We start from the raw sequence: 26,510 nt of genomic DNA, 5'->3' as shown, positions 1-26,510 counted from the left end.
CTCGCTGAGTGTAGACAAGTCACTGGGGGCCACTGTCACAGCACCCAGAGGTCACCACCCAGCACCCCATGCACATCTGCTTCACTGGTAGGTTGCAGTGAGAGAGTGTCACACACGCTGCTGTTGCCCATGGGAGCCATGTGTGGGAGACGCATTTGTAGAAATGCTAGACCACCCCTAAGCTGCCCAGCCACCGGCTACCTCAGGAGCTCCCTATACTCGGGTTTCCGTGGCTTTCTGGCCATTCTGGCATAATCAGGTAACAGGCAGTTTGGCACACAGGGGCACTTCAAACTTCCCTCTGCATTCCATGGCCTTACCATTCTGTATTCATAGAGGCAAACAGGGATTTGGATGGAATGAGGGAACTGCGCTTGGCTTTGAAATGAGTGGCTTATACCAGCAATGTTTCTATGGAAACAGATATTGGAAGAGGCAAACACATGGAATTTTAAAGAATTTTAACTCTTATCTTCTACCTTCCTCTCCAGTTGTCTGAGTAAAGGCGGGGGCGGGGGGGGGGGGGAGGCAGGGGAGCCACCGCTGAGCTTCCCGGGAACAGCTGGAATCTTCCCAAAGCTGACCAAGCCCCACCTCTGGGTGCTTACTGTAAAGCAGACGGTGTAATGGCAGAGGATGGAGAGTCCTGGCCAGCCGCTCCTCAGTTTGCTCACAGCCTAGTGGCCCAAGACTTTTGAGGCTAAGGTCACATTCTCCAAGTGGCAGATAGTCACTGCTGAAGCCACTCGCCCTGGACAGCAAGGGCAGATCTCTGTCACACACAGTCATCCTAAATAGCCAGGCCTAGGTCTCAGGAAACAGTCCACGGTTTAGGCAGTAAGTACATGGGCTCAGGGTGCCTGGCTGAGTCCTCCCAGGGCTGGCTGCCCATTAAGAAGCTCTGACCATGCCATCCTCCATCAGAGAATGAAGTCTGCATTCCTCAAATGGGCCAGAGGCCTCCAGTGGTCTGGGGCTTGGCCTCCAGTCTCAGGGCGATGAGGTGATCCTTCCTCGAGGCTGATCGGCTGCTCCAGCCTGTGGCTGCCTCTCTCCCGCTATACTGAGCACCCTCCTTCCTGCCCCAATGTGCCGCCATCGTCCCGTGTAAAAATTCCACCTCGGCCTGTGAGAAGCGGCTTAGGAGGATTTTCCCCAGGAGCTGTGGGACCACGCATGAGGCCTTGGAGGCCTCCGCCCATCTCTCATCTCACCCTGTTCACTCCCTCGTTCTGGTCACAGCACTGGTAATCGTCTATGCACCTGTCCCCCTCGTCTGTGACCTCCTCAGAGGCCGAGGCCATCTGTGTGTCCCCAGAACCCACCACCAGGCTCTGGCTCAAAGCAGGCTCTTGGTAAATATTTGTCGACCAAATCGCTCCCTCCACCTGGAACTCTCTCCCCAGGCCCCATATGTCCAAATTCAAACCATCTGCCTGGACCCATTAAGCCAGCGTCTCAAAGAAACCTCTCTGCCGAGCTGCGATTTAATTTAATGTCACACTCTCACCTTTCGCCAAGAGCTCTCTTCTGGGGCCGAGGCTGTCGGGAGGCTGATTCGGCATCTCTAGAAAGGACGGTGGCTCTGCAACTGACCCACGGTGCTGAGATAAGGGTCCACCGGAGATCTGAGGAGTGTGGTGCCAAGAACGGCCACCCTGACCCACAGACTTCTGCTTGTCCTGCTGGCTGCCTTCCTGAGATCAGGAAGTCTTCATGGAGGCCTCACTTCAGTTTTTAAATTCTTATGTATATTTATTTGTGTGGATGTGTGTGTGTGTGTGTGTGTGCTCACGTGTGCGAATTTTTAACCTTGGCTGCCAGCAAGTCAGAGCCAAATCCAGCATTCAAGGCAGTCACCGTCTTATGTGGGATTCCTGGAGGACTATCTTGCCCTCTTGTGTCTGGTCTTTGTTTTTTAAACATTCTGTTGTATTTAGGAGGCTTTTGTCTATTGCTTCTGAGCCTTTGGAGGAAGAAGCAAGGTTAAATCACAAAAATTAGAACTCAAACCTTCATCAGAATCCCAGGATGCACTGGTGTTCTGTGGTTGTAAGAGAACGTATCTTAGCCCAATAGCACGTGCCTGCAGAATCTTGGTTTTACGTTTGGATTACTGTACTAAGACCGTGGGCTTAATATTCTAAAATACTAGGGTTGGATGTGGATTAACGTCCCTCAGAGGGCACATGAGGAGAATGATACTGTGTATTAGTCAGGCTATACTAGGTTTTGCTGCATAACAACAAAAAAAAACTTCAATGAATGAAAGCCAATGAGAACTCGTTCCTCAACTCAGCCCTTGCCCACTAAAGATCGAGTGTGGCTTTGCCCCATGGTGCCCTCCCTCTGGGGCACAACTGCTGGCAATGCCCCTCTGGGACCATATTTGGAGCAGAGGGAAGGCATTTCAGGCAAGGCATGGGACTGAGTTTTAAAGCTTCTATCTATATACCTTTTGCTACTGCCATGCTTTTTTTTTTTTTTCATTCTCCCAAATGTGCCCTGTGTCCACACCTGAACCCGGTGTGGCAGGGGAGAGAGACCCTACAATGCCCGGAAGATAAGAATGCGGCAGGGAGTGCTGGCCAGCCGTAACAACTGCGACACTACCCCATCCAGCTTTTTGTTGCGGTCATGAATCATGCCCCGGCCACTAAGAGGCAGGCCCGTGAGAGCAGAGCAAGGACTGGTTTGTGTCCTCCGTCATGTCCAGGGCGTCTGAGAAAGTTCCCGCCACCTGGTGCACTCTGTAAACATCAGGTTAAGGAACTCACTGAGTGCAGCCTCGGAGACAGTCTGTCCTAGACTTGCCAAATCCTCTTCCACCCAGCCAGTTCTGTCTCCACGACTGTCCATGAGTCACGGTCACTCATCACCAGACACCCCAGAGTGGGGAACACTGCGGACAGAGCTACAGCACATGATGTGCGGGACAAGCAGAGAAGAGCCCTGCCGCTCCAGCCCTGGCTGGAAGGTGGGGCCCATCCCCTGACAGATACCTGAGGTGGGGCTGTGGAGATAGGTACTTGCTGTGCCTGCACAAGGGCCTGAGGTAAACCCCTGGGGCCCAAGGACAAGCTGTGTGTGGGTGTGCGCGGCCCCCTGACAGGCAGTCTAGAGTAATTGATGAGCTCTGGGTCAGTGAGAGGAAAACCTGAGTAATGACAGCTGAGGTGAACCTCTGGCCTCCACAGGCATGTGTACCCACACATACATGGACACACACACACATACACACACACACACACACACACACACACACACACACACCTGATATAAGGCAAGGAAGGCTTGATTGGGTGGGCCTAGAGTCCCGAGGCTGTGTCCAGTCTCTTGGCTATATTTGGGGTTCATGAAAGCCATTGCGTCATAACAGAAGCACATGAAGGAGGAGGGCCGCTCATCTCTTGGCAGCCAGGAAGTGAAGAGTGTGAGAAGCTTGGACCTCCATGTCCCCTTCAGGGGCCTAACTCTCTCCCGCTGGGCCACACCTTTTTGACTGTAGCTGTCTGGTGGGTAGAAAGTGTCATCCCATAATTTATATGAAAGGGAGTATCAAATGACGATGAGCAATGGTGGGAAGCATGCCATATGTGTGTAAGGTGAACGTGTCACATGTGTGTAAAGGGAACATGTCACATGTGTGTAGGGGGAACATGCCACATGTGTGTAGGGGGAACATGCCACACGTGTGTAGGGGGAACATGACCACATGTGTGTAGGGGGAACATGACCACATGTGTGTAGGGGGAACATGCCACATGTGTGTAGGGGGAACATGCCACATGTGTGTAGGGGGAACATGACCACACGTGTGTAGGGGAACATGCCACATGTGTGTAAGGGCCACTCGTGTTTCTTCCTTAGAGAAATAACTACTCAGAGCCTTGGCTCATTTTTAATTGAATTGGACCTCTCTCTCTATTAATTTGTAAGAACTTTTATACTCTGAAGCCAGACCCTTATCAGACATGCAGACATCTTGCCCTGCCCATGAGTTGTCTTTTCACTCTCCCAGTGGCCTGGGACACATGACAATCTTTAATCTGATGATGAAGTCTGATTTATCTATTCTTCCCTTTGACAAAACCATCGTCTGATCCAAGATCATGAAGGGTTGCACTATTTTTTTCTCCTGAGTATTTGATGGTATTAGGTCTTACATTTAGATAGTGGGACCATTCTGAGCTAATTGAACATCATGGGAGGCAATGTCCCACATCAGTTACTTGACTTGCAGATATCCAGCTGTTTAAACACTTCATCGAAAAGAGTATTTTTTTTCTCCATGGAAAAGTCCCATAATCCTGTTGAAACTAGTTGGCCCCAGTGTGTGATTGAGTCCTGAGCTCTCCATCTTTCTCATTGTCTGTGTGTCTGTCCTCATGCCAGCCCCCACACTGCCGTGGCTACTGGACCCTCGTGGTAAGCTGAAACTGAAAAGTGTGTGTCTTCCAGCTTTCTTCCTCTTTTCCCGGATTCCTTGGACTGTTCAAAGCCTCCCTATACCCCGTCTGAATTGTAAAATTCCCTTTTCTGTGTCTGCAGAGAGGACTGTTGAGAGCATCAGTTTCCCAGGGGTGGACTGAGCCAGTCAGTCTGGGGAGTGTTACCACCTTCTCACCATTGAACCATCCAGCCCAGGGGTGTGAGCTGCCTTCCTATTTAGTCAGGCTTTCTTTTTCTTTTTCTTTTCTTTCTTTCTTTCTTTTTTTTATTTTATTTTTTTTTTTTTTTTTGAGGGGCGTGGGAGAGTGTTTCAAGGCAGGGTTTCTCGGTGTAGCTCTGGCTGTCCTGAAAGTCACTCTGTAGACCAGGCTAGCCTTCAACTCAGAGATCCACCTGCCTCTGCCTCCTTAGGGCTGGGATTAAGTGTGTGCGCCACCACACCCAGCTTAGTCTTTCAGCTTTTCTTTAATCCTTTCATCAGTGTCTTGTGATTTTCTGTGTGTAGGTTGGAAGTCTTACACTTAATTTGGATAAACTTCCTTCTGCGTGTTCGTTCTTTCTGGTGCCATTGTTGGTTGGATGACCATCTTCGTTTCTGTTGTTCATGGCTAAGGTGTGGAGATGCGCTGCACACTGCCCTTCCTCAGTCTGGTATCCAACAGCTCGGCTAAATTCACTTGTATGCTCTAGTACATGTCGGGTGGATTTTCTCCCTGTGCGATCATGTTGTTTGTGAGTAGTTTTACTTCTTCCTTTCCACTTTAACACATTTTACTTCCATTTCTTGACTAGCCAAAATAACTTTAATATATTTTTATCTATTTGTATCTTTGAATCTAAGTGACTCTCTTCTATCCAACAAATCCAGTTGGATCATGTGTTTTAATCCAGTATGCTGATCTCTGTCCTTTAATTGGAACACTGAATCTATTTCAGACAATTAGCGATAAGGCGAGGATTCCATCCACCATTCTAAAGGAGAGCTTTGAAGGGGCCACAATCTGTGTATCTTGCTATTCTCCACTTAAAAGCCTCCCATGAAGAATGAAATCCCAACATGCTGCCTTGATACCCCGCCTGTGATCTGGTGCCCTCGACGATGCCTGTCTGCAGCCTTTGTGTCTGGGGCTCCTGCACTAACTCCACCCCGACTCCCGGCCTCTGCTCTTGCTCCCCTCTGCCTGGATGCTTTCTCCAGGTTCTCCCACGACAGGTCTTTCTCAGGTCTCAGCTCAAATTCCACTCCCTGACCACCAAGCCACAAAGGATCCCGACATTGGACTCTCCCTGCCCTGAGTCTCTACCCCGCTGCCTGTCCTTCCCCCTCTCTCCTCTATCTTCTTCCACTCAAGTGAGAGACACCCATCCCTGCCTCTTCCTCGGGGTCTCTTCCAGGGCCCGGCAGGTCGAATGGCCGGGGAATTTGTTCCCAAAGGCAGAGGAGACAATGCCAAGGGAGTGGAGGCGCAGCACTGTCCCCCCACCAACTTCCCGGCATCGACATTCAAGCTCAGCCATAACCACAGCCGGATTAAACCAGAGTGAGCAGCTGAGACCAGAAAGGAAAACCAGTGATGCTTTAAGGTGGAGAGGGAGGTTCCCAACAGTTTCAAAAAGAGGCAGGACTTGGGTTCTCAGTCCCAGCGTCCTCTTCAGTGCTGGTCCTGGGTCCTGACCCCACCTCCCAAGCCTGAGGTGATTCATTCACAGAGGTCCTGGTCGTCAGGAGGTTTTGAGAATTTCTGTAGGTTCTAGAAAAAAAAATAAGGTGAAGGTTGGGCTCCTCAGGGCCTGATCCCCACTAATACAGAGGGAGACTCCAGGAAACCTGAGGAAGAGAGGCAGGAAAGAGGATGGAGCTGGAGCCAGTGTCCCCACAGGCCTGCTTGGCTCGAGGCTGGGAAGGGGAGGCGGCAGGGATGTAGGCTCTGGACTTGAACCTGACTGCAAACCCCACGGGAGAGAGGAGAGAAGGAAAGCCCCCAAGATGCCAGCCCCGCAGCAGCATCTGTCGTAGAGGACAGGTTGGGGAGTGAATTCCACACTAGAACTTCAGAGAATTTCAAAAAAGATAGTCTCGTGATGTGACAGAGTGCCACTGCCAGCCTAGCACCGTGGCGCCTGGATTGGGGGGGAGGGGCGTTGAGGACAAAGATTGTGAGTTGGAGGGTAGCCTGGGCTACATGGTGAGTCCAAAAGGTGGAGAGGGACTGGGTTATGTAGAAAACCTTGTCTCATTTTTAAAAATAAAGGATGCCGCCAACTGCGGGGTCCATCTAGACAGGCACACACAAGCATTCCCGATGGCTGTGACACCATAGAACTGTCCAGTTCGTAGGAGGATGCTTCCCTTTAGCGCTGGAGTCTCTTCCTCATGCACTGCGGAGTCCTTCAAACGCTTGCCCTTGACCCAGCACAGGACATTTTAAATGCCCAGTTCATGGGAAGGAGACAAGACTGAGGTGACAGCAGGCAGAGAGGCAATATTGTCTCTGTTCCTGCCCAGGCTGCCCGCAGTCCCACCCCCAACCCCACCCCACCCCCATACCACCCCACCTGAGCACTGCAAAGACAGCAAGCACGTTCACCGTAACAACTGCACCCACACAGCAGCAGCCTGGCACCGTCCATACAGCACCCCATGTCCCTTGTTGGGACATGGAAAGCCAGGCCACATGCCCTGGCTGGCCAGGGATGGCCTTGCCTGGTCTGCTCTGCGGCTGGACCCCAGCTTTGCTCCATGGTGTATCTATGGCTCAGCCTCTTTCCACCAGATCTGCTCTCTGGTCCATGCACACTCTCTGCGTGGAGCTTGGACTCTCCATTTGCATTCTTCACTGGAGCCTCGTTTTCATTAGGGGCATCCAGTTGTGCCTGGTGGCCTCTTATGAATATTTACGTTTCTCTCTTGTCTGTGATGATCAGGATGCTGTTGACTGTAAGAGAGCCCAGTGGGTAAAGGCACCTGCCACCAAGCCTGACGACCTGAGTCCCCAGAACCCACATAGTGGGAGGGAACTGATGCCCAAAAGTTGTCCTCTGACCTCCACACATGCACTGTTGCTCGAGTGCACGCGAAGCTATTCAAACCCATGACCCGGGCCTGAGAGCACCCCGCCCAGGCAGCCTGGTAACATGGCTGCTCATTGTGTGAGTCCAATAGCGTTGCATCGTCTTGGCAACGACGGCGAGAGCCGGCCGAGCAGTGGCTTTTTTGGCGCATGCCCTGTGTGCCAGGCACCATTCCCGGGGCCGCGCTTCATCACTCATCTGAGGCTCACAAAACCCCATGTGTCCGTGACAAATATTACCCTCGGTTTACCGTCAAGGAACCCGAGGCACAGAGGGGCTAAGTGACATGCCCTTCCGCATACAGCAGGTACCCAAATTGGCTAAGGGAGTGCACTCTGGATTTGGGCCTGACTTCGAACCTCAAGTCAGCCCCTTCCTGTATGAAGTTAGGTCTGTGCCGGGGGTTAGTCGTGTGAGCATCTGGATTCCTGGAACTCGTGGCTGCGGTCTCATTAAGGGAAAGGGTCTTTGTGGATGTGAAGGAGCTGTAAGAGGAAGTAAGTCTGGGTTAAGGGTGGACTCCCACCCGAGGACAAGTGTTCTTACCAGAAACAAACTTGGGGCAGAGGAAGCTGGAGGCAGGAGGCAGAGGGGCGCAGCCACAAGCAGAGGAATGCCTGGGGCGCCTACAGCAGCGAGAGACAAAGGAGGACCCTCCAGAGCGGAGGGAATTGGGGGGCCCGAGTGTTTCTGGTCTCCACATCTCCGTGTCAGCCAGTTCCTATTGTTTGAAATCAAAACCCTTCTCAAAGCATGGCCATTTGCTCCAGTAGCCCTGGGAAATGGGACAGTGGCTTCTGTTCTGAAAGTCTCAGTTTCTCCATCTTTAAAATGGGTTCACATATGAATACGCTCACCTAAATGCACCCAGTAACTCACATCCCAGCATCTGAGTATCTGAGATAGGAGGGTCACGAGTTCAAAGCTGCCTGGGCTGCATGTGGAGACCCTGTCCCAGTCATGTTGCAAAAAAATGGAAAAGATATCTATAAACATATCGGATTTGGGGAAGGGTCTGCCTCAAGGCAAGAGCCTGGAGAGCCCTGGCTGTGAGCATCGGCAGTTCTGTGGAGGCCCGCTTGTCATCCAGCCCTTGACTGGCCTGTCCCTCAGTCTTCTCTGGACCTAACATGCCAGCCCCTCCTGTTGCCACATCCCCCCAACCCACCCTGTCACGGCTCTGACTCAGGAACCTCCAAAGGCTGGAGATGCTCCCAGGCCAGAGGGAGAAACAGACCCTCTGGGCCCCCACCCCCACCCCCCCGAGTGAGGCCATGAGCTTGCTGGCAGTGAGTAGCTCTCTCAGGAACTCGCCCTCCATGAGTCAGGCACTGAAGGCTTGGAGAATTAAAGCCAGCAATGGAGCCAGCGAGATTTCTGCCGTTGGGAAAGGATTGTTCTGCATCCCTCCGCCTGGTTCTTCCTTATCTACCTCTCACAGTGGACAGCCTGCCAGCCGACAGTGGATTGCTTGCTCATACCAATTATTAAAAACATGTGGCGAGTTTCTGAGGCTACATTCACATGCTGAGGAAACGGTACGTATCCCCAGCCCAGCTCCACCCCTCGGGCTTTTGCAGAGTGATAGCATTGCCGAGAACTCCTTGATTGATTTAGCTTCACGGTCTACCTCCTCCCAGCTGTGTGGCCTGGAGTAAAGCCTTGCCCTCTCTGAGCTCCTGTGCCCACAGGAGAGGTGCATCCCTCCGCCTAGATTTGCTGTGAACATGAACTGAGGTTACATGTGCAAGCACCTAGCCCTGACCCTGGCACACATGAGGTGTCAGATGAACACGACTTCGTCTTCCAGACCCCGGCCAAGTGTCCTGAAGTTAGCTGCCCTGACATCCTGAGCACAGTGATGCCGAATGCCAGCATGGACTCGGATCTCCTTCTAGAGCCTTCCATGGACATCCTCTCATGCCATCTTGCCGATGAACGAATGTCATTCTGCAGAATTTTCTATTCCCATTGGACAGCCCTGCACAGGCTGGCTCAGGAAGCAACCCAGTCTGCGCTCCCTGAAGCCATGCTTGTTCACACTCCAAGCTGCCTGACAAACAGGACCAAGGGCGGCAGAGGGCTTCTATGCATGGAGCACCTGCCTGGCCAAGGCTCCTTTCCCATCTCTCCCACACCTCCCTGGCCAAGGCCCCTTTCTCATCTCTCCCACACCTCCCTGGCCAAGGCCTCTGAACTCATTTTTCATTCTACCTCTTCCCCAAGTATGACCCCCTTGGATCAGCTTCCTGTGACTCAGTCCACAGCGGTCCGTGAGCCTTCGTGGCAGCAGCACACCCCACCCCACCCCACCTCACCCCAGGACTCCTAGAGCACCCACACCCTCTGCTGGCCACACTCACATGCTCTTGTGGCTTGGAGGGCTCGCCACACCTGTCCCCTGCCTTGCAGGTGCCTCATGGGGCTCAGCTGCCCACTGAGGCGCAAGAGAGATCGTTCATTCATCTCCTAACCCTACATGGACCAGCACTGTGCCAGCCGCAGGGCCACGGTGATGGGTGAGGTGCTGACCCAACTTCCAGTACTGGGGACAAAGAAGCCCTTGGAGATGCCGGTGTGGACGACAAGAACCAGAATAGCCCAGCCTGAGTCTGTAGAAGCCCAGAGGAGGTGTCTTGCTGTCCTGCCCTGAAGAAGAATTCATGTGAAGAGGGGGGAGTATCCCCCTTCATCCTGAAAGCACAAGAAGAATTTTTGGTCAACAGAACTGGAGCAAAGCATCAAGGCCCAACCTCAAAACATTAAACGGAGTCACCAGGTGACTGGGAAATCTGCCCGCCTCCAATTAGAAATGCGAGAGATAAGAAAATACAAATCACGCCGAAAAGTATGCCTGAGTGCCACAGTGCTGGGTCCAGATGCCAGAACAGCTCATATATCTAGCAGCTGTAAGCAGACGAGTAAGATGTGGTATGTCAACGCAGGGGACTATTACACAACTATGCAAAGGAATGAAGCATGGACACAAGCAAGACACACGGTGCACTCGTGAAGCTGCGTTCAGTGAAAGAAGCCGTTCACAAGAAGCCACCTAGTGATGGCTGCACTGACAAGTGTCTAGAGTAGGGGAACCCACTGGGGATCAAAGCGTGGTTAGCTGGGGGGGGACGGGAGAAGAGAAGTAACCATCAGGAAGCCATAATGTCTCTAAAGACAGAGTTGAGCCTGGAGCTCAGGCAGCTGACCCCGAGGTCACCTTGCTATCTACTGCACCACCTGGTCGGGGACAGCAGTGTCACCTGACCTAACAGCAGCTGTCAACTGGTTGATTGATTGATTGGTGTGCTCATTTGGCCAGGGAAGGGGTGACTGAATGCTGGCCCCGGCCGGAGCGGTGCTTTGGGCCTGTTTATGACTCCCGTGGTGTTTGGGGGACCCATGAAGGAAACACAACCCGCCCTTGCCACGCACTCACTCTGTTTAATACCTGCTCTTATCAGCCCCCTGGCAGCCTCCTCGCCGCCTGTGCATGGTAATTGCTTTATTAATTACACTCGTATCTTTCGGTGCTTCCTGGCAGATCTCCGTGCGCTTTGTCTCCAGCACACGCCCATCCTGCCTTGTCCACTGGCACGCACGGGCCCGTTCACTTCTGAAAGAGCTTCTTTGAGCCTCAGTACACACGTGCCTCTCAACAGTCTGGAGGTATTCAGCCTTTCTGTGTTCACCGCGTCAGGAATAGTGATGTTCCTTTGGCCAACACCCAGGCCCGTGATGTTGGGCTTCTGACATTGTTCCCAGGCTTTGTTTTGTCCCCAGGCCACAGCTCAGAGGACCCTAGAGCCTAGCACTGAGAGAGATGACAACCACTAAGAAATCCCGGGGAGGGCTGAGGAGGCATGGAACCCTGACAGGGACAGGGTTGGGGGGGTGCAGCATGGAGCTGGATGGGGTCTAGGGACACATTCCAGGAGGCCTCCAGTGTATGCTGAGACCTTCAGGCTTTATTCTAAAAGCCAGCCACCTTCCAAAGTGTGTGGGGTAGACGTCAGGCCTAGTGATGGCATCCCAGGCAATACGCAGCAGACAGAGACAGGGGGACCAGGTGTTCCTTGTCTGATGGTAAGAAGAAGAAAGACATGGTGAATGACGTAGAACACAGACCCCATCACATGTCCCCAGATCAAATAGAGTCAGGGGTTTCCTGGTCCAAAGTTGAAGAAATCCTAGGAACCAGCTATGCCTCTTGCAAAGTGTGTGTGTGTGTGTGTGTGTGTGTGTGTGTGTGTGTGTGTGTGTGTGTGTGTGTTGCATGTTGAAGAGTTAGAAAGTTGAACAATTTAAATTTTTGAATTAGTCCATCAATTGTAATGTTTTATAGTAGGAAAAAGTCTTAATTAGCCTTTGTCAATCCTCTGGTCCTGGGAACAGCTTGCTGTTTGTTTACACCACACACCTGAAAGGAAGAATCTCTTCATGGGTTCAGGGCGGCCTGAACCCCTCTGCCTTAGAAAGCGACAAGGATCCAGAACAGGGAGACTGGGGCGGGGGGAGATGAGGAGTGTGCTGAGCTGTTCCGGTGAAACAGAATGAACTACACCAAGGGTCCCAAAGGCTTCGCTGTTTTCCTTCCGTTTCACTTCAAGCTATATTGGCTTAAAATTGGGAAATCAGCATTGCTGTAATAAATCACAGCACAAGGATTCACTTGGCCATAGAACCGGAATATGATCTGTGCAGTCTCCCATCATGGGAGGAAGCCCTTAGCCCTACAGAGGCTCGGGACATAGGCCCTGGCCTCTCCAAGCTTTCCAATCTCAGACCCACCAGACCTAAGTGATGCTGGGATCCTAAGCAAATGGCTTCACTACTCTGTGCCTCAGTTTCCCTATCTTGCAAGAAGAAAAACTATAAGGAGCATGATGCCTTCCTGTGCGTGGGAGGATACACGAAGGTGACATGAACATCAGCCGCTCTACATGGGGGCTTGAGTATCTGTGGATCTGAGTGTTCATAGGGGTCCTCAGGAAGTCCCTATGCATGCCATGGGATGCTGAGGGGACCCTTTCAAAGACTGAATGAAGAGGCTGTGCGAAGTACTGAGCCCAGGGTCAATGTCACTGTGCTCCTGTGTTGGCAAGGTTCGGCCAGGCCACAGTGACAAAGAGCCACAGCGTCTCCAGAGCTGACACAGCAAAGCCCGAGTCCAGCTGTGAGTCCAGGTGGCTGTCCTGGACAGCCATCTTTCCTGAGGCAATTTGCCATCTGGACCACAGATAAAGCAGCATGGATCTTACAACAGCTCTCCATACTTCCGCCCAGGTGGGTCGGCTGACACTTCCGCTCACAGCCCATTGGCCAGGCTTAGTGATATGACCCTCATCTGGCCATAGGGGCTAAGAGGTGGGCGTGTAGCTGGGACGTCAGTGTGCACCTATCTGTGCCACCTTCTGGCCCCTTCGGTCAGCCCCCTTTGCCCCTCTAAGCCCAGTTCCCCTCATCTATTAGCCCAGGTACTTCCTGTCCAACCACAGTGGGTCAGAGTCCCATAAGATCAAAATTGTGAAAATTAAGCTAATGTTACAGGCTTGCCTTCTCACTGAGCCAAAGGCAGGTTGCATTCTCTGGGATTTTTATGAGTCTGACTCCCCAAATCTCATTCCCATTCATCTTCCCTCAGCCTTTGTCATCCTTTTGGCCTCAGGTCATTAAGGTCATTTATCAGTAGCCCTTGTGACCTAGTTTTGAAACAGCATGCTGGGTGATACGTCCTGCCTAAAAAACGAGACATGGAAAGGTCAGCAGGGGTGACAGGGGGCCCAGGGAGCCCTTCTTCTAGCAGCCAGAAGCTCAGGTGCTAAGTCACACTAGAGAGGGATGTATAAGAGCATACGTGTGCGCAAGTGTGTGTGTACATGAGCGTTTATATGTATGCGTGCTGTGAGGCTTCTCCATGTGTGTGGCTACATACCCAATGCAAGCTCAGGGGACAGCCCAGATGAATAGGATGTTAGGCACGGAGAGGGGACATCAGGCTAGACCTCAGATGCCACGGAAGTAGTAAGTAATGTAATAGTTAAGGGTAGCTGGGTAGAGAGAAAATAGACACTGTCCTGTGCAGACAGAGTTGGCACTGTCCTGTGCAGGCAAGGAGAATGAGTTCTCTGTTCCTAACCTCAGAGGGGCTGTCCTGAGCTGGAGGAAAAGGCCCCAAGGACAGAGTGGAGGAAAAGCAACTGGATCCAGATTCAGCTTAGGTGGAGAAGAATGTTTCTTCTGAGTCCTGCCTAATGGTAGGTCAACCAGGCTGCCTTAGGAGGTAGTGAGCTCCTCACCACTAGAGGTATGCAAAGAAAGGTTGGGGGAGCCCTGGAGGGTTCTGCTCTGAGGTGCAGTGCCGACTTCTAGACCATTCCCTGCGGTATGCATAACTCCTTCTTATGCTCTCTGCTCACCATTCCTTGCCGAAGGGCATGGGAGAGACGAGGGGGGAGCAGCTTCGTGCTCTACCCGGGGAGCTCCAGGCCATCCCTAGTGGCTCCAGCAGCCGTGTGGAGCAGGCAACCCCAGCCGGCCCAGAACAGCGAGCCGCAGCGTGGAGTAGGAAGAGGTGCACACTCCGTGGCCTCTGGCCACACGGGGATCCCCACTTCCACCCAATGTGGCAGCAGCCACAGCAGCTATTTTTGAAACCGTTCTCTGCAGCGGTACACTTTTGGGGCTCCCAGGATGATGCCTCGTGGAATGACAAGAGGAAAATCAAATGCCTGCATTGTTCTCGCCTGTGTTACCACGGGCCTGTGTGTCTCCTGGCTTTGTCGTCTTTTGTCTCCTCGTGTTCTTACTGAAATGCTCAGAACAACCCTCTAGCAGGTGGTGCCAACATTTCTCCAAAGACAAGCAAGCATGCAGCGGTCCTGGCGCGGCAGCCCTGGTCCCGTACGCCAGCCCGCCGGTACACCAGGGCCCCACGCGGATTGCAGGCTGCTGTTAGCCACAGGCAAACCATCGATTTGGAGCAGAAGCAGGGGTTAGGAGAGGGGACAACCAGACTCAGCACCCTTCTTTTCTCCTTGGTGAGCAGGAATGCCCATGGAATGCAAGGAAGGCCTCAGGTGTCAGCTGTGTGACCTTGGCTGAGGTCCATCGGGCTCTGGGCTCAGTGCTTTCCTGGTTAGAGTGGGACCAACGCTAATAATGGCTATGGAATCACCAGGGTGGGTGGCAGAGCAGTGAACTGAGACTTATAAGACGGCGCTTACACACAGCAGGAGTAGAGCGGCCCGGCCCTGTCCTGGTCCCCTGGCACAGTGTCCTGACTGAAAGCCACTTCACACCCTACTTCTGTCACTTCCCTGCTCACGCTAGGCTGGGCTGGAACTTGACAGCCGGCGTGGTCTGGAAGTAGCCAGGTCCAGCCCTCAGTGAGAAGGTGATGTGACTGCATGGCCAGGTCCTGGCCGAGCTGTGTGCCCCCACTGCCTCAAGGTCAAAGGCTGGGCAGGAGAGAGCCCAGCCCTGCCAACTCTGGGGCAGGAAAGCCTGGACACAGCCCTCTGAGAGCTTGTCTCACTTTTGGGGACCCAGATGTCACCTAAAGTCAGAGGCAATTGTCCCCTCAGAGACCTTGTAACCTAAGGGGTCAGCAGAGCAGGAGGTAAATATGGAGAAGAAGGGCTACCTCTGGTCAGGAGGAGGGGTTCCCATCCTCCCCAGAGTCATAAGCACAAAGAACAAAGTATTGCACAGGGTAGTGCCAGAAGCTACAGAGGCTACTCTGGCTGCGGGTGCATGGAAAATGCCAGGCAGAGAGCACCATGCTGGGACACTTGAGACTTCCTCCCGGCGCGCCACACTGTGTTGGTGTGTTAGTTGGGTACCCTGTGTTAGAGCAGAGGTTTGCAGAGCCTGTGATGCTGGTGCTAGGGCCAGCTCTGTCCATCACTACGCCTCTGTGACCTGGAGCTTGTCACTCAGTCTCCCTGAGCCTCACAGTGTCCTCTAGCACAGGAGGTGTCCTGGAGCCAAGTCCAGGCAGGATGATGGAGTAATAAAGTGGGCTGGTCACGTGGCACACTTGGTGCAGAATCTGGCCAAGAGCAAGTGGTCTGTCAGTGCGGGGATTAGCAGGAGGAAGGACAAGCGGTGGGGACAGAGGAGAGCGAAGCACAGGTTCTTCTGACGTCACATTTCCAGAGGCAGGCAGGCATTCGCCACTGTGGGAAGGAAGGGCCTGGAGAGCAGCTGTGCATGCCACAGCGCCTGGAGAATGGAGAGGAAAGACCCAACCCTGAGTCAATCTGAGCCAGGGGATGTGGTTGGATGGGTAATGGGACCATCACAGAGGCAGACAAGAGGATTAGGAACTTTCCTGCAGTGTGGAAGCCATTGGTGTGGATGGAGGAGCCAGGTGGTGAGGGATGGTGAGAAGTGACCGGGTACTAAAGGCCCTAGGAGCCTGGGGCAAGAAAGAGTTGCCAGGAGCCAGACCTCAACCCAGGTTTGTGCATGCCCCACCCCATGTAGCTGGTTGGTGAGGGACTAGGTGGGCATGAAGGACCAGAAGGACTAGGGAGACCCAAGAGTCCAGGTCTCACCTGGTGGACACTGACAGTGGCCACTCTTGAACTAGCAAATCCTAGAGCATTGGCAGATTGAAGGGAAAGGATACTGAGCTCATCTTGGCAAATGGTAGGCTAGAGGGGTGTCCGTAGGCAGACGTGGGGCGGGATGTAAGTGCAGATCCCTGAGATGGACCCGGAGAGGGAAGGGCAAGGGCAGGTAAGCAGAAGCTGGGAGACCTGTAATGATCAAAGGGACCACTAGGAGCACTCACCGCTTAGTGGAGCATCAGAGCCCACCAGTGTGCACAGACCTGGGCGTGGAGTGGCAGGGGGCAAAGGTCACAGGCTGCTCCGTCTCAGGAGCTCGGGGACAGGCGAGAAGGCACAGAGACCGGAAAGGGGGAGTTCTGGACCCACACTAGCCTCGCCTCTCAGAGGGGACAGGAGTGACAGTGAGGCGGGTCTGAGGTGATCTCAGAAGCAAATAGCTTGCTGTTTTCCTCCCTTTGGTCATGTTCTGTCAGCGCTGGGCACAAGACAAATGGCCGCTCCTTGTCATGCCACCTGCGCCCAAGACTTTGGTGACGTCACCTCGGCTGGTGCCGTGTGGGATCAGGGTCTGAGGAGCCGGTGTTTTTCCTCATTCCTGCACTCTCTCTCTCTGTCTCCAGCTGAGGTTCTGTAGTGTCCCTGGTCTCCAGCTGTTTGTCCTTGGCTCACAGAAGGTGAGCTAGAAGGAGACTCAGGAGTCCCCTGAAGGCACCATCCTGAGGCCAAACCACAGGGCCAGGTGTCTGCGGCCTGCTGGGAGCTGCTGCCTTGGAGGCCCCAATGCGGCCTTTATAGGGCTTTGGAGGAAATGGACTTGCTTTCCCAAGGTCAGCAGGAACACTTTCCACTCAATATTGTCACTTCAGGTGACCATGTCGATAGTTACATTGCCCACGTCAGCAGAGAACCTCCTAGGAAGGTTTGCCTCCAGCCCCAAGACCAAGGCTGGGAATCCTGAGTCTGCCCATCTGCCTTTCCTGATGGCCCCTGGGCCAGTTCCTGCTCACTGTCCCAGCACCCCTTAGACCCTCAAGCACTCACTGGATATTGGTAGACTCTGCTGAATGCATGTCCACAGAGGGCAGTGTTCCTGAAGGGACTTCCTTCCAGCTTCCGGTGCAGCAGACTGTCCCCAGCACTTCCTACCTCAGGTGCCTGTCTGTTTCCCATCCACAGACTTCCATCTCTGCCTGCTCACACCAGGTTCTGGCACTTAGTGGAAGAAAAGCTCCTAAGAGCCGGCGAGACAGCTCAGTTGGTCAAGGGCCTGCCGAGTAAGCATGAGGACATGGATCCAACCCCTAGAACCCATGTTTAAAAAACAGCAACAGCAAAGCTGGGCGGTGATGGCGCACGCCTTCAATCGCAGCACTCAGGAGGCAGAGACAGGAGGATCTATGAGTTTGAGGCCAGCCTGGGCTACAGAGTGAGTCCCAGGACAGCCATGGCTACACAGAGAAACCCTGTCTTGGAAACAAAGCCAGGTATTCAGTGCCTGTAATCCAGAGCTGGGGAGACAGAAACAAGAGAGTCCCCAGGGTTCGCTGGCCACTCAGCCCAACTGGCAAGTTCCAGGACAAATGAGAGATCCGTTGTCAAAAGCCAAGCTTCTCCTCTGGCCTCCACACCTCCACACGCATGTGCAGATATGTGCGCATGCAGCACACATACACTCACACACACACACACACAGAGACCCAAAGGTTCCTTCAGGCTTGCTCTTGACTCTGAGACATGAGTGGAGACATTAGTTCCCATGAAGGCTGCATTTGAAGGGCAAGCAGCCCACCCTCACTACGGCAGTGCCAAGCCAAGGCTGCCCCAAGCCAAGGTTACCCCATGCTGCCGAGGGCCTTGTGTATTCCAAAGCAAGCTGGAAATACGTGTTCCGTTTTAATCCCTGGAGTTTTACCCACTGGTGATGAGGCCTAACAACGTTAGCCATGGTGCAAGTGAGGTAACGCATGTCTGAAGGCTACAAGTCACCCACGGCCACCAATCTATCTCCTCCTCTGGAGCATAAGGGCTACCTCTACAAGCCCCTTCCCTCCCATTCCTGGTTGCTAGGCCATCCTTGCACTTGTGGTGAGGGTAGGGTGGGGATTCTGAGTGCAAGACACTGGTCTCCCCTGACTTAGCAAGCTTGCCGAAAAGTGTTTATTGTCACCACCCTTGTGTCAGGCCCTGCAGACCCCCAGGAGACAACCAACCCACAGCCCCCCCCCCCGTGAAACCCCCCCTTGAGGAGCACCGGTTGGCTTGGAATCAGTGGCTGTAGCAAGGGGGTCTTTTGCCTCCCGGGATGGGAGGCTGGCAGGAGGCGCACAGGTGCACATCGGCTCTCTCCCTGAGAACAGAGCAGGAATGTGAAAGGGATGTGAACAGCAGTTAAGATTTCGCACGTGCTCCGTGGGCAGGCTCTCCGGCCTAGACTTGGCCTCCGTCTTGTTGTCTCTCTTGCTGTATCCCCTCACACAAGTGTCTTGTCCACGCTGATCTACATGGACATAAAACTCCTATTCCACTGGGAGGTGGTGGCGCACACCTTTAATCCCAGCACTCAGGAGGCAGAGCCAGAACTCTGTGAGTTCGAGGCCAGCCTGGTCTACAGTGTGAGATCCAGGACAGGCACCAAAAAAAAAAAAAAAAAAAAAAAAAAAAAAAAAAAAAAAAAAAAAAACCTCCTATTCCTTGCCACACTGCCCTGAGGTCAATCCAAGAGAGCTTGTTATATGAAAGCCTGCAGCAGCTGCAAAGGGCTGAAATAACAGGACACATGGCTACACTGTCAACCTCAATCCCTCCACAGCTGTGGCCCTTACAGAGCTTTGGAATGTCCACTGACTGCGTGGTCATACCACTGAGAGTGGAGAGGTCCTTCCACGGCCCCCACTGTCCCCGCTCACATCCCCTGGTTGTCAATGCCTTCCCTCACTGCTTTCTGGACACAGCTCAATGGTCCAGCCTCTGCCTTTGCCCAGGCTATTCCCACCAGCACATAGGACAGAGGCCAGAACATTGTGCCAATAGTTGCCGTGAGTCCTCAGTTTCTCCAATATGAAAAGAAGAACTAGATTCATGCATAAGCTTCTTAGTGTTTGCAAACTGAGTCAAGGGAAGAGAGCAGCTGTCGAGAGACTAAAGGACACCACGGTATTTAGTGCTTAGAGCCCTGGGTACCCTGCAGAGCACAGGTACCCTCTCACCATAGAGAGCTGCACTCTGTCCCCACAAAGGAAAAGCTGCCAGAAGTGCCCTCAAGAGGACCTGGGGATGATGTCATACTTCCCTGTCTGACCTGTGATGGGGGGGGGGGAGGTAGACTTGCAATCAAAATGTTAAAAAAGGAATTCTTCCAGGCAGTGATGGTGTACTCCTTTAATCCCAGTACCCAGGAAGCAGAGGCAGGTGGATCTCTGTGAGTTCCAGGCCAGCCTGGTCTGCAGAGTGAGTTCCAGGACAGCCAGGACTACACAGAGAAATCCTGTCTAAAAAAAAAAAAATCAAAGAAGAAGAAGAAGGAGAGAGGAAGGAAGGAAGGAAGGAAGGAAGGAAGGAAGGAAGGAAGGAAGGAAGGAAGGAAGGAAGGAAGGAAAGAAGGAAAGAAAGAAAGAAAGAAAGAAAGAAAGAAAGAAAGAAAGAAAGAAAGAAAGAAAGAAAGAAAGAAAGAAAGAAAGAAAGAAAGAAAGAAAGAAAAGGAATTCTTCTTACCTGAAGTGACAGCTTCTGGCCTTACTGCTTCCAAGATGTGGGGCTGCTGCTGAGATAAGCAGCCTAGCCCCTGAGGCTTCCTGGCTCCAGCACTCTGAAACTCTCTGCAGTTGAAGATAATAATGACAGTTGGCACATCAGGAGGCCTCTCAGCTTCTGTAGGTGGTAAACATACCTGTTAGTCTCCTCCCTTCAACTCCTTGCTAGCCCTGGGAGTCTGCAGGTGAGGAAGCCAGGGCTCAGAGAGGCTTAGAACTGTACCAAAGTCACACAGCTACAGAGTGACAGAGTCCATGCTCTCTCTCTCTACCCAGGCTTTCTTGCTGGGGTCCTCCACCTTCCTCAAAAGAGGCAGTGTTGACTCCTCTGCCCCAGGAAAAACAAAAGGCATCTTAAGGCACTGAAAATAAATCCCCAAAAAGTTACATGCTCACCAGCACGCGCACACACACACACACACACACACACACACACACACACACACACACATCTATACATACTCATAGCAAGAAGAAAACCTACCAATTTTACCATGTGTTTTAAAAATTGAGTTTGCCCTTTGAGATACGAGGTAGGAACGACCCACAAAGGAAGCTTTCTGCAAGGCAGCTGTGGAGAGCTGGTCACCGGGAGGGAGGGTCTGGAGAGCTGGTCACCGGGAGGGAGGGTCTGGAGAGCTGGTCACAGGGAGGGAGGGTCTGGAGAGCTGGTCACAGGGAGGGAGGGTCTGGAGAGCTGGTCACAGGGAGGAAGGGTCCCTCTTTCCAAGGAGCAAGCTACCCACTGGAGCAGCAAGGTGGAAGGTCTGAGGAAACCGTGCGTGGCACACATCAGGCTCCCCAACCCACACCTTTCCGCCTCCCAGACCCAAATCCTAACCCAGGCCCACCCGCCCAGCCCCCTACCGAGACACACAGAAGTCCTGGATGCCAAGTCTGCTGCAGCGTCGGAGCTGTGCCATGGCTCCCCTGTGCCTAGACTTTATTCTCTGTGTCACAGGTGTGCAGGGGACAAAGGGGATATCCATTTTTGCTGTTGTTGTTTTAAGATTTATTTTATTGTTTAACTACAAGTATGCGAACTTGTGTGAGTGCATGTGCCAGCAGAGGCCAGAAGGGGGCATCCGATTCCTAGGAACTGGAATTTTAGACGGTTGAGAGCTGCCATGTGAGTGCTAGGATTCGAACTCTGGTCCTCCTCAAGAGCAGCTGATGAGTGCTCTTGACCACTGAGCCATCTCTCCAGCCCCAGGATTCTCATTTTTAACCAAAGAACGTCTAACCTTAGACCCAGTCTCCCCTCATTGTTCATTCCTTTGCCAAGGCCTTCGAGATGGCTCAGTGGGTAAATATACTCGGCACGCTGACCAGCCTGACTGCCTGAGTCTAATCCGACATGGTGGAAGGAGCTCCCCCTCCCCCAGGGTTGTCCTCTGACCTCCACGTGCATTCACACACATACGGAGTAATATTTTATTGTGTTCTCATTTGAACCCTTTAGAGGTCGTGTGGTCCCCAGAGCCGACCCGAGCCAGCAGCAATCCCAGACCAAGCGCTGCTTAGAAAGCTAACCCTCCCGAGCCCAGCAGACCCATGCACCTATGCCGACACTGTCCCAAGCTCCTGGCAGGCCTGCGCTGGCCCTGCTTGTCACATGCACCCACCCTGGCTCCTTCGGTTCCAACACATGCCCAAGTCCTGGCCACGTCAGGTGCTCCCACTTGTTCAACCCTGGGTTTTGGGGATCCCACATTACATCAGCACTTCAGAAGAGCCTCTCCAGAGCTGACCTGAGACAGGCCTCCCATCTGAGCTTCCCACAGGACATTGGGGTTCTTTGGGGGAACACCTGTTACCTCTGCTAGTCACGGCAGTGCTAGCTGGGCTGACTGGCATCAGAGTGGTGTTGGACACCCAGTGTCTAGTGACCGCATGGTGTTCAGCAGGCACCTGGGAGATACAGGAAGAGTTATGTTGAAGAAGTAAATGATGGACAAGGATAACCGTCCTCCAGTGATCCAGCTCACGTTCACCATGCTGTGAACTGACTGGTGAGGGTGAGGGTGCTGGGATATAGCAAGTGTGAGCACAAGAACTCACCTCCAGCACCCAGGTAAAAAGGCAGGCCTAGGGATCACGTGCTTGTAACCTCAGGGGAGGTGGAGACAGACAAACTCCTGAGGCTCCCTGGCCAGCCAGCTTAGCCTAACTGACAAGTCCCAGGTCCCACTGAGAGACAAGAGACCCTTTCTCAGAAAGTGGCTGGATCCTGAGGAACAACATCCAAGACAGACTTCTGGCCCCTGTGCCTGCTGGCACACACAGGAACACACACACACACACACACACACACACCAATAAGGGGTTCCCTTTGCAGCTGGGGTATTAAGGCCTGAAAAGGGGCTTGCCAAAGTTCTCCCAATAAGACTGTAGCAGGACCAAGGTCTTTGTGGTTTCAGGCCTGCGTGGGTGGACCCAGGCCCTGACCTCCTGCCCACATGTGCGTCCTGACAATGCGGGATGTGCCCAGGGGCCGCTGACCTACATTGTCAGGAACTGCATCCTGCAGAGTCTCTGGCCAGCTGCTCTCCTTCCCAGGCACAGATGAGGTTGGCTTTCCCAGGCAGCTTGTGTATACCTCCCGCTGAGCAGTGCTGGACCAGGAGCCAACATGTCCTACCCTTTGGCCAACCCTAGCAGGTGTCCATCTCTCGGCTCAACACAGAGCCCTGCCAGGCAGGCAAGCATATCCTTAGCTTGGGTTCAGCCTTCTCAGAGTTCCAGGGCTTCTAAAAGCCTCTACTGAGTGCTCAACAGTGAAGTCATTCCCCGCTGGAGCACAAAACAGGTTCAGACCTACAGTCTCCTTAGAGTCTAACATGATGCTTAGGAGAAGCAGGGCCGTGTGGGTTAGGTTAGAAGGGCAAGCGGTGAGGTTGAGAGAAATACCGGACAGGCCTGGGTTTCATCTCATCCCTGTGACTTAGCAGCTGGAGAGCCTGGGCTAGTTACTTAGTTATTCCCTCCTCGGCATCCTGTCAAGTGAGCGTAAGATCTCCCTGCATTCTGAGAGTGGCGTTCTTCCTCTAGCAACCAGCAGAGGTGAGTCTTATCCTTACCATTGCTTATCCATTGCCATTGCATGAGAGGAAGCCGGTGCACAGCCCTGGGAGGCCACCTCTCACGCAAGCCACCCAGTCCTGAATGGAGGACCTGTGAGAGAAGGACCCTCATCTGTCCTGCTTGCAGTGACATTCCTGTGTCCATAGCAGTACCTGGAAAATGAGGATGCTTTAGCAGTTATGTATGTATGTATGGATGGATGGATGGATGGATGGATGGATGAGGGGGTGAGGGGTGGATGGATAAATTCCTGACTGATTGCCAGGTGAGAAAAATGGAAGGAAGAAAACTAGAGAATCTAGCCGATTGCAAGTCTTTACAGCCAGTCATCCCAAGCAAGAGCAGCACTGTTAAATGCAGTCCTTGGGAGAGAGGCAGGCCTGGAGTCCAGGCCCAGGCCCTGGGCTGGCTGTGTGGACAGCCCACAGTGAGGTGAGCCCAGGGCAGGGCCCATCCCCCAGCAGCCCTTCATAGCTGCCCTGGAAGCTGAGGGGTGGCTCTATCACAATGCTTGGACATCTGGCCTCAGTGACCTCTGGTAGGGCCGGTAGGTACTTCCCTTGGTAGCAGGGAAGGCCTCTGACAGCTTCCCCATTTTCAGCCTCACTGAACTGGTGATGCTGAGTTCCCAGGAGCGGGTAGGTTACTCCACAGCATGCCACACAGTTCTTTGGTGACCTCTAGTGGCCGTTTGGTGCACAACAACGATACCTCAAAAGTGCTCTGGTGGTGCTGGGCGGCAGTGACACACGGGCAGTGACACACGCCTTTAATCCCAGCAAAGCCAGGTGAATCCCAGAGGCCAGCCTGGTCTACAGAGCGAGATCCAGGACAGGCACCAAAACTACACAGAGAAACCCTGTCTCAAAAAAAAAGTGCTCTGGTGGCAACTCTCCCTCCCCCCAGATGTGACTTCAAAGTCTACTGTGGACCCAAGTCCGACACAGGATCCGATTAACCCAACAATAGCTTGCTTAGCTTGCTTTGGACTCAGTACCAGGGTCCCTTGACTGTATTCAAAGATTCCTATCATCCCCTAGCCTCACAAGGACAGGAACTCTGACGTCTGTCAGTGGTTGTCACTGCTGACCTTGGGAACAAGTCCATTCTGTCTCCTTAATTAAACCAGGAAACTTATCAGGAAACCACCACCCACAATGAATGCATCCCAGCCACTGACGGTGTCCTGGAGGGTCATCTCCAGCCCAGGCCACTCTGACTTTGTATTCTGGAGGTCACCTCAGGAACCTCCTGTCCCTTCTAGCACCCCTGCTCACATATGGACTCCAACCCTGTGGACTCAACTTGGCACAGCTAAGGGCATAGAGCCCAAGAGAGCATGCAGCTGAGCAATCTGAAGATCAGATGGCCTCAGCCCACAGACCCCAACCTCTTCCTGCTTCCATATGGGAACACCATCTTTTCTCACCCACAGCAACCCAGGCAGTGCCCACCTGCAAGCCAGACCTAGAGAGCAGCCAGGTGAGGGAGGGTTTCTAGTCTTGCTTGCCTTCCATATCCGTGGGCCCCTTCAAGGTGTCCCTTTTCCCATGATTGACCCTGGGTGTGCCAAGCACACCTTCAGAAGAACATAGCAGCCTGAACACCTTTCTTTGACAATATGCTTTCAGGGGACCCACTGGACTGGCAAACAGATTTGCTAAGAAAGGTTGGCTTTACTTAGTAAGTTTCTTGTTGGTACCTATCAGTGAATGGATTTTGAAGCTGTATTGTGGGACCAAGCAAGTAAGTAAATATGGTGACTTGGCTGGAAATCAGAGATCTCATTTGGAGAAGAGAGATGAAATTAGGGAATGGGAGAGGCAAAGGAGATCTCCGAGGTGTAGCTTCATCTGTAAAATAGATGAACAGATATGGAATAGATGGTGGAGGGGTTAAATAGATGATAGATAGATAGGCAATGGTAGATACATGGATGATAGATAGATGACTGGTAGATGGTAGATAAAGGATTCATAGATGATAGGCAAATGATATGTAGAGGGTAGATGATTGATAGATAGGTAAATAGACAAATAATTGATAGATGCTTAAATAATAGAGAAAGATAGATGATAAATAGATGCTAGAAAAGTGACAGATATTGATACTTAATAGATAAGACTGATAGATGATATATGCATGCATGCATACAGACAGACAGACATAGGACTAAAAGTAATGATTCCCTAAGACAGTGCGCTCACAAACTTCTCAGATGTTACTTTCTAAACACCATTGCACTGAAAAGAAAAATAACCGATTTCAATGCCAGGGCAAGGAAAATGCCAGGGGAGCTGAGAACATCCTGTGCCAAGAAACATGAAAGTCTTCAAAAAATAAAGATGACAGGAACATGTGGGAGAAAGCATCAGAGGCAACATGAAGGCGGTTTCCACTGGCCAAATCTGCATAAACTTGAGTCAAAATGCATAATGATAGCAATGGGTTGTAGGATGCTGGATTTAAAAGAACTCATGAGGCCATAAATAACAGGAAAGAAAGAAAGTGCTGTTTTGCAGCAGGATGTGGTATGTCCAGATGGGGTGACAGTTAGCAAATCCCTGGTTGGCAGTTCCCAAAGTCACTAGCCCTGAGCTAATGTCTGTGGGAAACAGGATCTTCACAGGGTCTCACAGTGGCTCCAACAGATGACCCCTTAATCACAAAGGGGAAAATGGTACCTTTCAAGTGGTGAAACCACCACAGCCACGTGAGCACAGTTAATATCACCAGTCATTGGACAAAGTGCTTACTTATGCCCTGAGGTGACATGCAGAGGGGACATCTCTTATGCAGGATACCTGTCCAGCATGCATAACCTGAAGCCAGTCATGACAACAACCAGCAAATCCACATCAAGAGATACTTAACAACAGTTAACAGTTAACCAGGCTGAATTCCACAGAAATACAGATAAAATGAAAGACCAACGTGGTCTGGGGCATTGTTTGAGACTAAAGCAAGCTAGAGAGACTCAAGAAAATGCAGTGCACTGGTCCTGGGGTGAATCCTGCTTTGGGGAAAAATGCAAGATGCAAAATGCCTTAAAGGACACATTGGACCCACTGTTGAAATGAGAAGATGGCTAACAGAATAAACAGTGTCTCTGTTCGTTCGAAAGGATACACGTGCTAGAGAGTGTCCTCACTCTTAGCAAACACACACTGGGATCTCTAAGAGTGGAGAGTTAGTGTCTGCAGCTTGTCCAGGATAGCTTGTGCTAGTCCCTAGCATCTCTTTGGAAACAGCACTGTCAAAGAGCATCAGCAAACGCCACACATCTCTGACCCATCTTGGGATTGGCTGCCTGGAGTAGGTACCCACCTCTTGTCCAATCAGCTTTGGCCCAGGCTGTGCCATATGATATATAACATGGCTGCCATCATGGCTTCTTCAATGTATGTGTTCCTAGAAGGGCTTGTAGTGGGCCCTATGTATGGTTGGGCCAATCTATTCTGTAACTCCAGCTGCCCAAGCTCACTCCAGAGAGTCCTCCAGACCCCCCTGCCCAACTTATAGCCAGTTCTCTCACTTGCTCTTTCAACAAGCCTTACACATACCTCTTCTGGGCTGA

The 26,510-nt window shown here is 52.4% G+C and overlaps 1 protein-coding gene across 1 annotated transcript in view; it reads left to right on the top strand.

The window, feature by feature from the left end:
- Gabbr2 (gamma-aminobutyric acid type B receptor subunit 2) overlaps positions 1-26,510 on the top strand; it is a 352,425-nt gene that overhangs the window by 304,167 nt on the left and 21,748 nt on the right.

The sequence above is a fragment of the Peromyscus leucopus genome, chromosome 2 (genome assembly GCF_004664715.2).
Source record: "Peromyscus leucopus breed LL Stock chromosome 2, UCI_PerLeu_2.1, whole genome shotgun sequence".
Lineage (NCBI taxonomy): Eukaryota > Metazoa > Chordata > Mammalia > Rodentia > Cricetidae > Peromyscus > Peromyscus leucopus.
This window is presented reverse-complemented; position numbering and strand designations above follow the sequence as displayed.